Source organism: Galeopterus variegatus, unplaced genomic scaffold (genome assembly GCF_000696425.1).
Source record: "Galeopterus variegatus unplaced genomic scaffold, G_variegatus-3.0.2 Scaffold5478, whole genome shotgun sequence".
In the NCBI taxonomy this organism is placed as follows: domain Eukaryota; kingdom Metazoa; phylum Chordata; class Mammalia; order Dermoptera; family Cynocephalidae; genus Galeopterus; species Galeopterus variegatus.
Window position 1 is genome coordinate 7731 of NW_007731589.1, and position 8875 is coordinate 16605.

At 48.3% G+C, this 8875-nt stretch overlaps 1 long non-coding RNA gene across 1 annotated transcript; it reads left to right on the forward strand.

Moving 5' to 3' along the window:
* Positions 1–4199: 4199 nt before the first annotated feature.
* On the forward strand, positions 4200–7680 carry LOC103604916. The gene is made up of 3 exons (XR_551751.1): positions 4200–4280; positions 7148–7232; positions 7576–7680. It is a non-coding gene; the product is annotated as an uncharacterized LOC103604916 (long non-coding RNA).
* Positions 7681–8875: the final 1195 nt, after the last annotated feature.

The following is an 8875-nucleotide window of genomic DNA, read 5'->3' on the forward strand; positions in this document are numbered from 1 at the left end:
AAATAAATTTTCTTTTCTTTATAAACCACCCAGTTCCACGTATTTTGTTATAGCCACACAAAACAGACTAATACAACCTATCTGGGGCCCCATATCTACTCATATGTACCTTGTTTCTCAAGCACCCCTTTGCATTCACCGATTATTTTTGGACCAAACCTATAGAACCTTTGTTGAACAGCTCCCCACCGAACAATGTCAACCAAAGCCTCAAATTCCTTACCACAAAATTCTCCACCCAAGTTTGGAGGAACAATTTCTGCTTCTCAGGCTCCCCATCCATCTCCTGGAATAAACCTGCTCCTACCATTACCCCCAAAACAACAACCCCAACCCCTTTATGCCAGTGAAGGTCACCACGTGCCCAGCTGGAAGGACTGCCTCGGTGAAAATGCTTCGACAAGTCTTCCTGTCTTGCTTCTCTCTCTCAACGCATCTTCCCAACTACAACTCCTCACAGACAGCACCCACTTCTTCCTCTCACTTGGAAACCAGCATTTGTCTCTCTCCCACCAACATTCCCTACCAGCCCCTAACTTGTGCCACCCTCTCCAGAGCCTACTCAGTGTGGGACCTGGAGGACACCAAGCAAACCCCATGGCTAGCCACTGTCACCTATGGCTTCTGTCTTACTACCTGGGTGTCTTCTTCCTCTGTGGCCCCTCATCCTGCCTCTGTCTTCCCTCTAACTGGCCTGGCAGCTGTACCTTAGTGTTCCAGATCCCCACTGTTACCTGACTGCCAAACAGTCACACTGTTCAGGTTCCCCTTCATGCCACAGTTCCCTCCTCGGTGGCCCATCATAAGTGGGCTGCTCCACTCCTCATTCCCACACTGGCTACCCCAGGAATTTCCACTGCTCTAGGGACAGGAATAGCTGGTGTTACCACTGCCACAACCTATTTCCAACAACAGTCAAAAGTCCTCCCTCACACTCTAGATGGAATGGCCTCCACCCTTACCACCATTCAAAATCAAATAGATTCACTGGCAGGAATGGTTCTTCAACACAGACGGGCCCTGGACATCCTAACTGCTGAAAAAGGAGGTACCTGTCTCTTCCTAGGGGAAGAAAGTTGTTTTCATATTAACCAGTCTGGAATAGTCTGAGATGCAGCAGAAAAACTACGTGACAAGTCATCTCAAATTCAACAAACAACAGACATGTCCTGGTCATGATGGCCCCAGGGGCCTCCTTTCTAACCCGTTTTCTAACTCCTCTTGTGCTTCCAGTTCTAGGCTTAACAATTGGACCTTTTTTATTTCAAATGCCCTTCGCTTTCATCCGATGAACCACAGAGTCCAGTGCTGCCCAACAGGTCAAAGTGGTCCTCGCGCTTCAAGCTGTTTGATACCAATGATGACCACTGGGCCCCCCAAACACCCCGTAACTTTCATCATCCCTAATCAGCTTGAAGCAGATACAGAAGCAAAGATCTTCACCCCGACCCCCTTCTCCCTTCATTTATATATGTATATGTATGTATAAAGGGAAGAATACTAGGCTCGCAGTCAGTTAGCATAAGCACAGCCATGTTGCCTGCCCCCTCACCCTGACCCCCACCTCCTCCCTTTCCCTCAAAGCCCGTGTGCTCTGATAGGTACATCTGGTACAAAACAGGATCTTGTAAAAAATAGAAAAACCATGAAGCTGTTAGTGCTCAGAACAGCTGCCCAACCTCCTCTCAGAACTTAGGCTCTTCCCTCAACCCCTTCCTCCCCAAATCCAAACGCTATAAAGCCTCTGCTAGTCTGTATGGGGGTGGAAAACTGGTCTTTCAGCTTCCCCTCCAGATTCACTGGAAATAAACTACCTCATGTGATAAGGTTTGGTTAGGAGTCCTTTCGTCTGTCTGTCTCGCTGACCTAGCACCAGCCATTCAGGCCTAAGCCCGGAAGCCATCATCACCTCCTGCATTCCCTCTCACTTCATGTTCATCTGCAAGCCCTGTTGGCTTCACCTCCAAATCCTCATATATGCTGAATCCGTCCTCTCCTCTCCAGCCGCACAGGCACAGCCCTAGCCCAAGCCACCGTCATCTCCTGCCGGGGCAGCGCCGCAGCCTCCTAACGGGCCTCCCTGCTTTCAGCCTTGCCCTTCTGTGGTTCCTTCTCCACACGGTAGCCATAGTGATCCTTAAAGAAAATAAAGAGGGTTGACTCTGTCTTCCCATCATAAGGCCGGCACAGTCTGAACTCTGCCCACCCGTCCCCTCATCCCCTCCCATGCCTTCCACCTGTTCAGCACGCTCCCCGCACAGCGGCCTTCCTGTATTCTTGGACACGCCCAAAGCCAGTGCACCCGCTGGTCCCTGTGCCGGGAACAGCACTTCTCAGCGTTGGAGCCTTAGCTCCACTTTCCCCTCCTCCGATGGCCTTCCCGGACCCCCATCACTCTCCACCCCGCGGCCTTCCTGTATTCTTGGACACGCCCAAAGCCAGTGCACCCGCTGGTCCCTGTGCCGGGAGCAGCACTTCTCAGTGTTGGAGCCTTAGCTCCACTTTCCCCTCCTCCGATGGCCTTCCCGGACCCCCGTCACTCTCCACCCCATCATTCTTTTTTGTTATCGTTACAACACTCACCACTACCTAACATCATCTTAAACTATTTGTTTCCTATTTGTTTGTCACCAGCATGTAAACTCCATGACTGCAGGGAACTTGTCTGCTCACTCCCCACATATTGCCGATACCTAGAACACTTCCTGACATGTCATAGGTGCTCAGTACATTTGTTGAAAACTAAATAAGTAACATGAAGTGATGCATGTGAAGCTCTAGCACAGCGCTTATCATGTATGAGAAGACTTTGTGCACATGCCCACCTTCGAAGCTAGACTCTGAGATCCTAAATAGTCAGGGTGTGATTTCGCACATTGCAGATACTCGGGAAACATTTCCTGGTGAGATGGCTCGGGTAGGGACTGTGTGACTTCACACCACCTTCCTGGTGGAGCTTTCCAGAGACCCACTAGAACTATTTGCATAGCCACTGCCCTTTTAAGTCTGTGCATGTTAATTTAAATGAAAAAGATAGTCTTCATAGAAAATGATCCTCACCCTCTTTTGTGAATTAAGAGAAGAATGGGGTTTTTCCAAATAGTTTCAACTTATGGAATAAAGATTCCTAAAAATGGGTCTAAGTTGAACATTATCTCAGTAATTTTAGGACACACGCCTTCCAGCATGTACCCCGTCTTCACCGATGAAAGTTACACGGTCATTTTTCACTTTCTAGGCTGACTCCTCCTGCCTCTTCCCCACCCAGTCACCAAATCCAGTCTGGTTCCTGCTCTGGACGTCTCCCCGCTCACCCCTCTCAGCTTTGCGTCACCATCTTCCCAGGGCCATCGCCATATCCTCTTCATTTCCCTGACAGTCTTGCTGCTGTATTCACCCATAACTGTCACAGTGAGTGGTGAAGGCATCTCTCTTCTTGGCATACACTTCTCCCCAGACCCTCTCCTTGCAGGAGAGGCACACCTCCTTAAAGATCCTTAAAACGTGTGACACACTGCCTTAAAGATCCTGTTGCCTTTCCAGACTCTCTTCTTCTACCCGCACCTTGCACTTCACCCACTGGCAGTACAGCTCCTGGTCTCCTGGGCCCAGGCCTGTGCACCTGGGGCCGCGCCTGTGCACATCTTTGCAGGGAGCACGCCTCTCCTTCCTTCAAACCTCACCCAGAAGTACTCAGGACCTCCACTGGCACGTGGTGCGGGTCCCACACACCACTCTGCACACTCTTCTTGTGCCTGTTGTTCTATTGTGACCAGAGCCCTTTCAGGCCCAAGGCACAGAATCACCCACTGTCCCGTCTGTGGCAGAGTATATTTTCTTAAATGGCTGTGACAATATCTCTCATGCTATGTGCTACTCTTACAATGTGGCTTTGACATTCTTCCCACTGAAGGGTGGGGTCTATGTCACTTCCTTTTGAATGCAGGTGGGCTTGTGACACTTTGACCAACAGAATACAGTGGAAGCGATGCCTGGTGATTTCTGAGGCTGGGTCCTACAAGGCCACACAGCTTCTGCCTCCTCTTTCTTCAGGTACAGCCAGCACACTGTGAGGAAACCCAGGCCACGTGGGGAGAGCTCATGTAGATGTCATCAGCCCCCGCTGAGTTCTCAGCTGCCAGCTATACTAACTGCCAGACATACACAAGTGAGGAGGCCTTTGTGATGGCACCAGCCCTAGCCACTCTCCAACTGCACCCAAGTGACAGCCCCCTAGACAACCACCTAGGAGAACCAGTTAACTCCTAGAACTGCGAGAGGTAATAAGAAAATGACTGTGGTTGTTTCAAACCACTACATTTTGGGGTGATTTACCACATAGTAATGATTTGCCACATCAAAAACAGGAACAGCATTTGTGCATGACTGTAACTTGACTGCTTGCCAGTTTGAGCTCCTTGAGAACAGGTTTGGTTCTGCTTCAGATGGCACAGTCCCTGGCTTCCACGGGCAACTTCCAGAGCTTTGGTAGGGGAGTCGAGTGATTCCCCATCCTGAGCAGAGGTCATGGGCTTTCCCCAGCGTTCCTTCACATTACTGGAACCTCCTTCTCATATCTTCCCTCCTTGCCCCCCCCCTTTAAAATGATGACCACCCCTCCCACTCCCTCATCCCCTGACCTGGCCTGAAGGAGGACCTCAGGACATGACAAATTCCCCAGGCTAAAGAGTTTACCATGTGCTTTCCTTGCTGTCAAGAAAGAATCTAGAGTCTTAAGAAACACCAAGTGCCCAAGAAGTCAGGAGAGGAGGCACTTTGACCCTTGGCACTCAGTCTTTCAACACTTAATGACTTGGATAATTTGAGGCAATCCTAAAGGTTGCCGTGACGTGTCAGTCTGCTGAAGCTGCCAGCTGAGTCACAGGGGAGTCCAGTGTGGGGAGTGTCACTGGGCTAGGGACAAAGCCAGCTTGCTGCCTAGACTGGCAACTCAACAGAGTTTCTCCTTCCCTACTGAACCAATGGCCAGGCCCACAGAGAAAGCCAGCTCCTGCTGGGGGTTAAAGAAAGTGACAATTCATTGGCAGGGAATGGCATTGTACTTAGTTGTATGGATTTACACATCCAGGGATTTGAAAAGATCACACACACTTCCCAAATGCCAAGGGTCTCGGTGCTGAAAGGGCAATGAAGGCAAGCTTCACTGACTTCTCAGTGTCGGGAAGCACCGCTGCCTTGAGGCCTGGGGTGGAGAAAATCATACTGGGCTGCTTTTAGCAGGTTAGATTGAGCAGCCCCACCTCCCCTGCTTCTGGCTGAGCCTCTTGAGACCTGTCTTCAATCAGTGCCAGTTCCTGCATCTCCTCAACATCCCCATGTCCCCATGGGTAGGTGAGAGGGCTCAGTAGTGGGAAGGTGACCCTGGCTGATGCATTTCTCCACAGGGCATTCTGGTCTTGATTTGGGGCAAGTTCCTGGGGCCTGGAGAGACGTGGGCTATCTGCAGCTGGGTAAACCAGGCACCAAGCGCCTCTACATTCTGGGTTTAGCTAGTATTGCCACCTATGCTATTANCATAGGAAGTCTGTTTTTAGAGAGGACTTCTTGGAGAGAGCTGACAGTGCACCCTGCATCCCCCCAGCTACCAGAGGGCCAGGAGGGTGGTGGGAATGCTGGCCTCCCACCTTAAGCCTAGAGAGATGGGTTTTAGGGGCCCACACTGCAGAGCCATAAACTAACCTGAACTGGATTTTAAACCTAAAGTCACCACAAGACTTTTTATTACTTAAGCATAAGCAGCAAAAGACACAAAGTTGCTTTCTAAATATATTCCATGAGTCTGGCTTGTTCAACATACCGCTAAAACCTTGAAACTTTCAAACAGCCCTGTTCAATTTCTTTCAATTGTTCAAAACAACAACTACATCCAACATTACCTACAGACAGGCAAGGCAGGTGCTCTTATCCCTAGTTAGTGCATGAGTTAACTTTGGTTCTGAAAAGTTAAAAAAGTGGTTCAAGGTCACAGAGTAAGCCCTGAGCTCTAGCCCCAGCTATGTTGACACCTATGGTTTGGTTTCCTCATCTGCATGATCATGGTTCAGAATTACAGTTCTGAGCTATGCTCCAATCTATTTACCCATGCATAGAATCAGAATGCCATGTCCATTGACCACTCATGGTTCTAACATCACAGGTGCAACAGGGTTGAGTGTGGGTCTCTGGTAGGAGGATTTTTGCCTCTTCCTTTCTTCCCCCAAGTATATACAGGTAAAATTGTGATAGCCAGGAGGACAAAAGAAAGCTATTCAGTGTTGGAAACATGTCTAAAGTACATGAAGGAAGCTCCAAGCTCTATAAATTGCAAAACACATCATGGCTCTTGTTCATTGACAAGGTGGAAATGTTCATGAAGCTAGTAGTTAATTGCACAGCAAAACCCATGATTTCCATTCTTAGAGAGACTTCCCACCATGATATCCAAATTATTGAACCTCTGACCCCACCGGTAGCCATTTTTCTCAGGCTGCATGTGGGGGAAGTTCCAGCGAGATAACTCCGCCTGTGGAGGACTTTATGGTTGGAAAGGTGACCAGGAGGCTGCGGTAGGAATGAAATAGGACAGGCAGCCAAAGCTCCTTGCACAGTGCCTGGAGCACGGGAGGAGCCAGCAACTGTGAGCTCCTCTCTGTGGACCCACTCACTCTGGTTTCATGTACAGCCTGTAGGCTGGACGGGGCTACGTGTTTTCTGCCAGTCCCGCAAGAAACCCACCCTGTAGGCAACTCAGGACATCCACTGACTAGAGCCCTTGGCCTGGAGCTCAGTTCAGAAGTCAGATAAGCAATGGTTGTTTGAGAGGTATGATAAACGCCTCTTCTAGCCTCTGTGGGCCTGATTTTCCCTAGGCTAAAAGATTGGTTAGCCCCTTCTTTTCAGCTTCCCCGTTACAAGACTGGCAAAAGAGCAATGCAGGGGTCATTTGTCGGTAATATCAGGTCCAACTGGTTATCAAAGCGATGGTGATCACAGTCAGAAGAGTGATCGTGTTATCCCCTCAAGTTTGGTTTTATTCTGTGTGTGCATGCGCATGTGTATGTGGTTACCCTCCATTCAGTGTTTCACTGGGCAGTGTACTAAGGACATTCTAATCATTATCTCATTTATTGTTATTCCCAATTTGCAGGTGAGGAAACTGAGCCTCAGAGAATTTGTTTAACTTGCCTGATTTCACACAGCTGTGCGTGAGAGGAGCGAAGATTTGCACATAGGTCTGTTGAGCTCCATGGTGGCACTGTCTAGAGGGGCAGACCACAGTGCAACCAACATCCCCTTCCTACCCCATCCCCACCTGCCCCTTACCTAGGGCCTTCATGTAGCCTTCAAAGTTGTCATTACTCTCCATCTCCCAGATTCCATTCTGGTTCCTTGTCATGGTGGCAGACTCTGGTTTAGGGCAGGTGTGGGGTGGACGTCAAGGAGCAGGCTTCAGGGAGAATGTGTTGGAGTGAGCTATTTTATAGCCTAGTGGACCAGGTTTATAGCTCTGAAGATAACAGATTCAAAGGTCATAAGTGTAACTCAAAGAACTTTCCTTTCCATTATAAATTTCAGGAGGATTATGGGCTTCCCAGGCACAAAGTCCTGGTGACCTGCACCATACACAGGACCCTGGAGCAGCTCATCTTTGGCAGGCTGGTAGTGTGGCTCAGGCTAAGTCCAAAGGTCTCAAAACCAGGGAAGCTGATGGCGTCCTTGGTGAAAGTTCTGGAACCCAAAAGCTGAAGAGTCTTGAGTTCTGATGTCCACGGACAGGAGAGAAGAGTGTATCCCAGCTGCAGCAGATCAAGAGCGAGCTTCACCTCTTTCCTCTGTCTTTTGTTCTCTTTGTAACCCCAGCAGATTGGATGGTTCCCACCCACATTGAGGGTGGGTCTTTCCCACCCAGGCCACTCAGACTCTCATACTAATCTCTGCTGGAAACACCTCATGGACACACCTAAAAAGATAGCTTTACTAGGTTTCTCAGCATTCCTTCATCTAACCAAGTGGACACCTAGAATTAACCTTCACAGGGAGTCAAGAATAAGTACGATTTGTAACAATGTATATTCTAGTAATATTGATTTGATCAACATATGTCACTGTTGAACCCCCAAAATATGTATAACCAATTATGATTCAATAAAAATTAAAAAAAACCAAGTCCCCAGCTTACTATAATTAACAACCCCTTTCTTGTCATCAACCCCCTCCTCTACCAGACCAGCTTTTCTTTACATTCTTGCAAGTTACACGATGCCAGCATCCAGATTGCAGATGGCCTATCATGGGACTTTTCTTCATAGTCGTGTGAGCTAATTCCCCTAATAAATCCCTCTCATATAATTATAACACATCCTATTGATTCTGTCTCTCTGGAGAACCCGACTAATTGTGGTCCTTCTGGATTTCTGACTGGTTTGAGACCTGTTACCCCTTTCTTTTAGCCTATTTCTCCCTTTTGGAATGGGAATATGTACCCTATGTTTGTCCTACCATTGTATCTTGGAAGCAGATAACTTGTTTTTAATTCACAAATGGAACTTTGAACTTTGGACCGTTGAGTTAAAACGAGTTAAGACTTTGGGGAGGAAATGAATGCATTTGCATGTGAAAAGGATGTGAATTTGGGGGGGGCCAGGGACAGAATGTACTGGATTGAATCATGTCCCCCCAAACTCCTTGAAGTTTGAATTGTGTCCCGCAAGTTTTATGTATTAGAAACTTAACTTGTGTCCCCCAAGTTTTATGTATTAGAAACTTTTATGTATCAGAAACTGTGACTGTTAAGAGGGTGGGAGATCCTATTAAGGTAATTGAAAGGTGGAGCCTTGAAGAGGTGATTGGATTGTAGGACCATGCCATAGTGAAT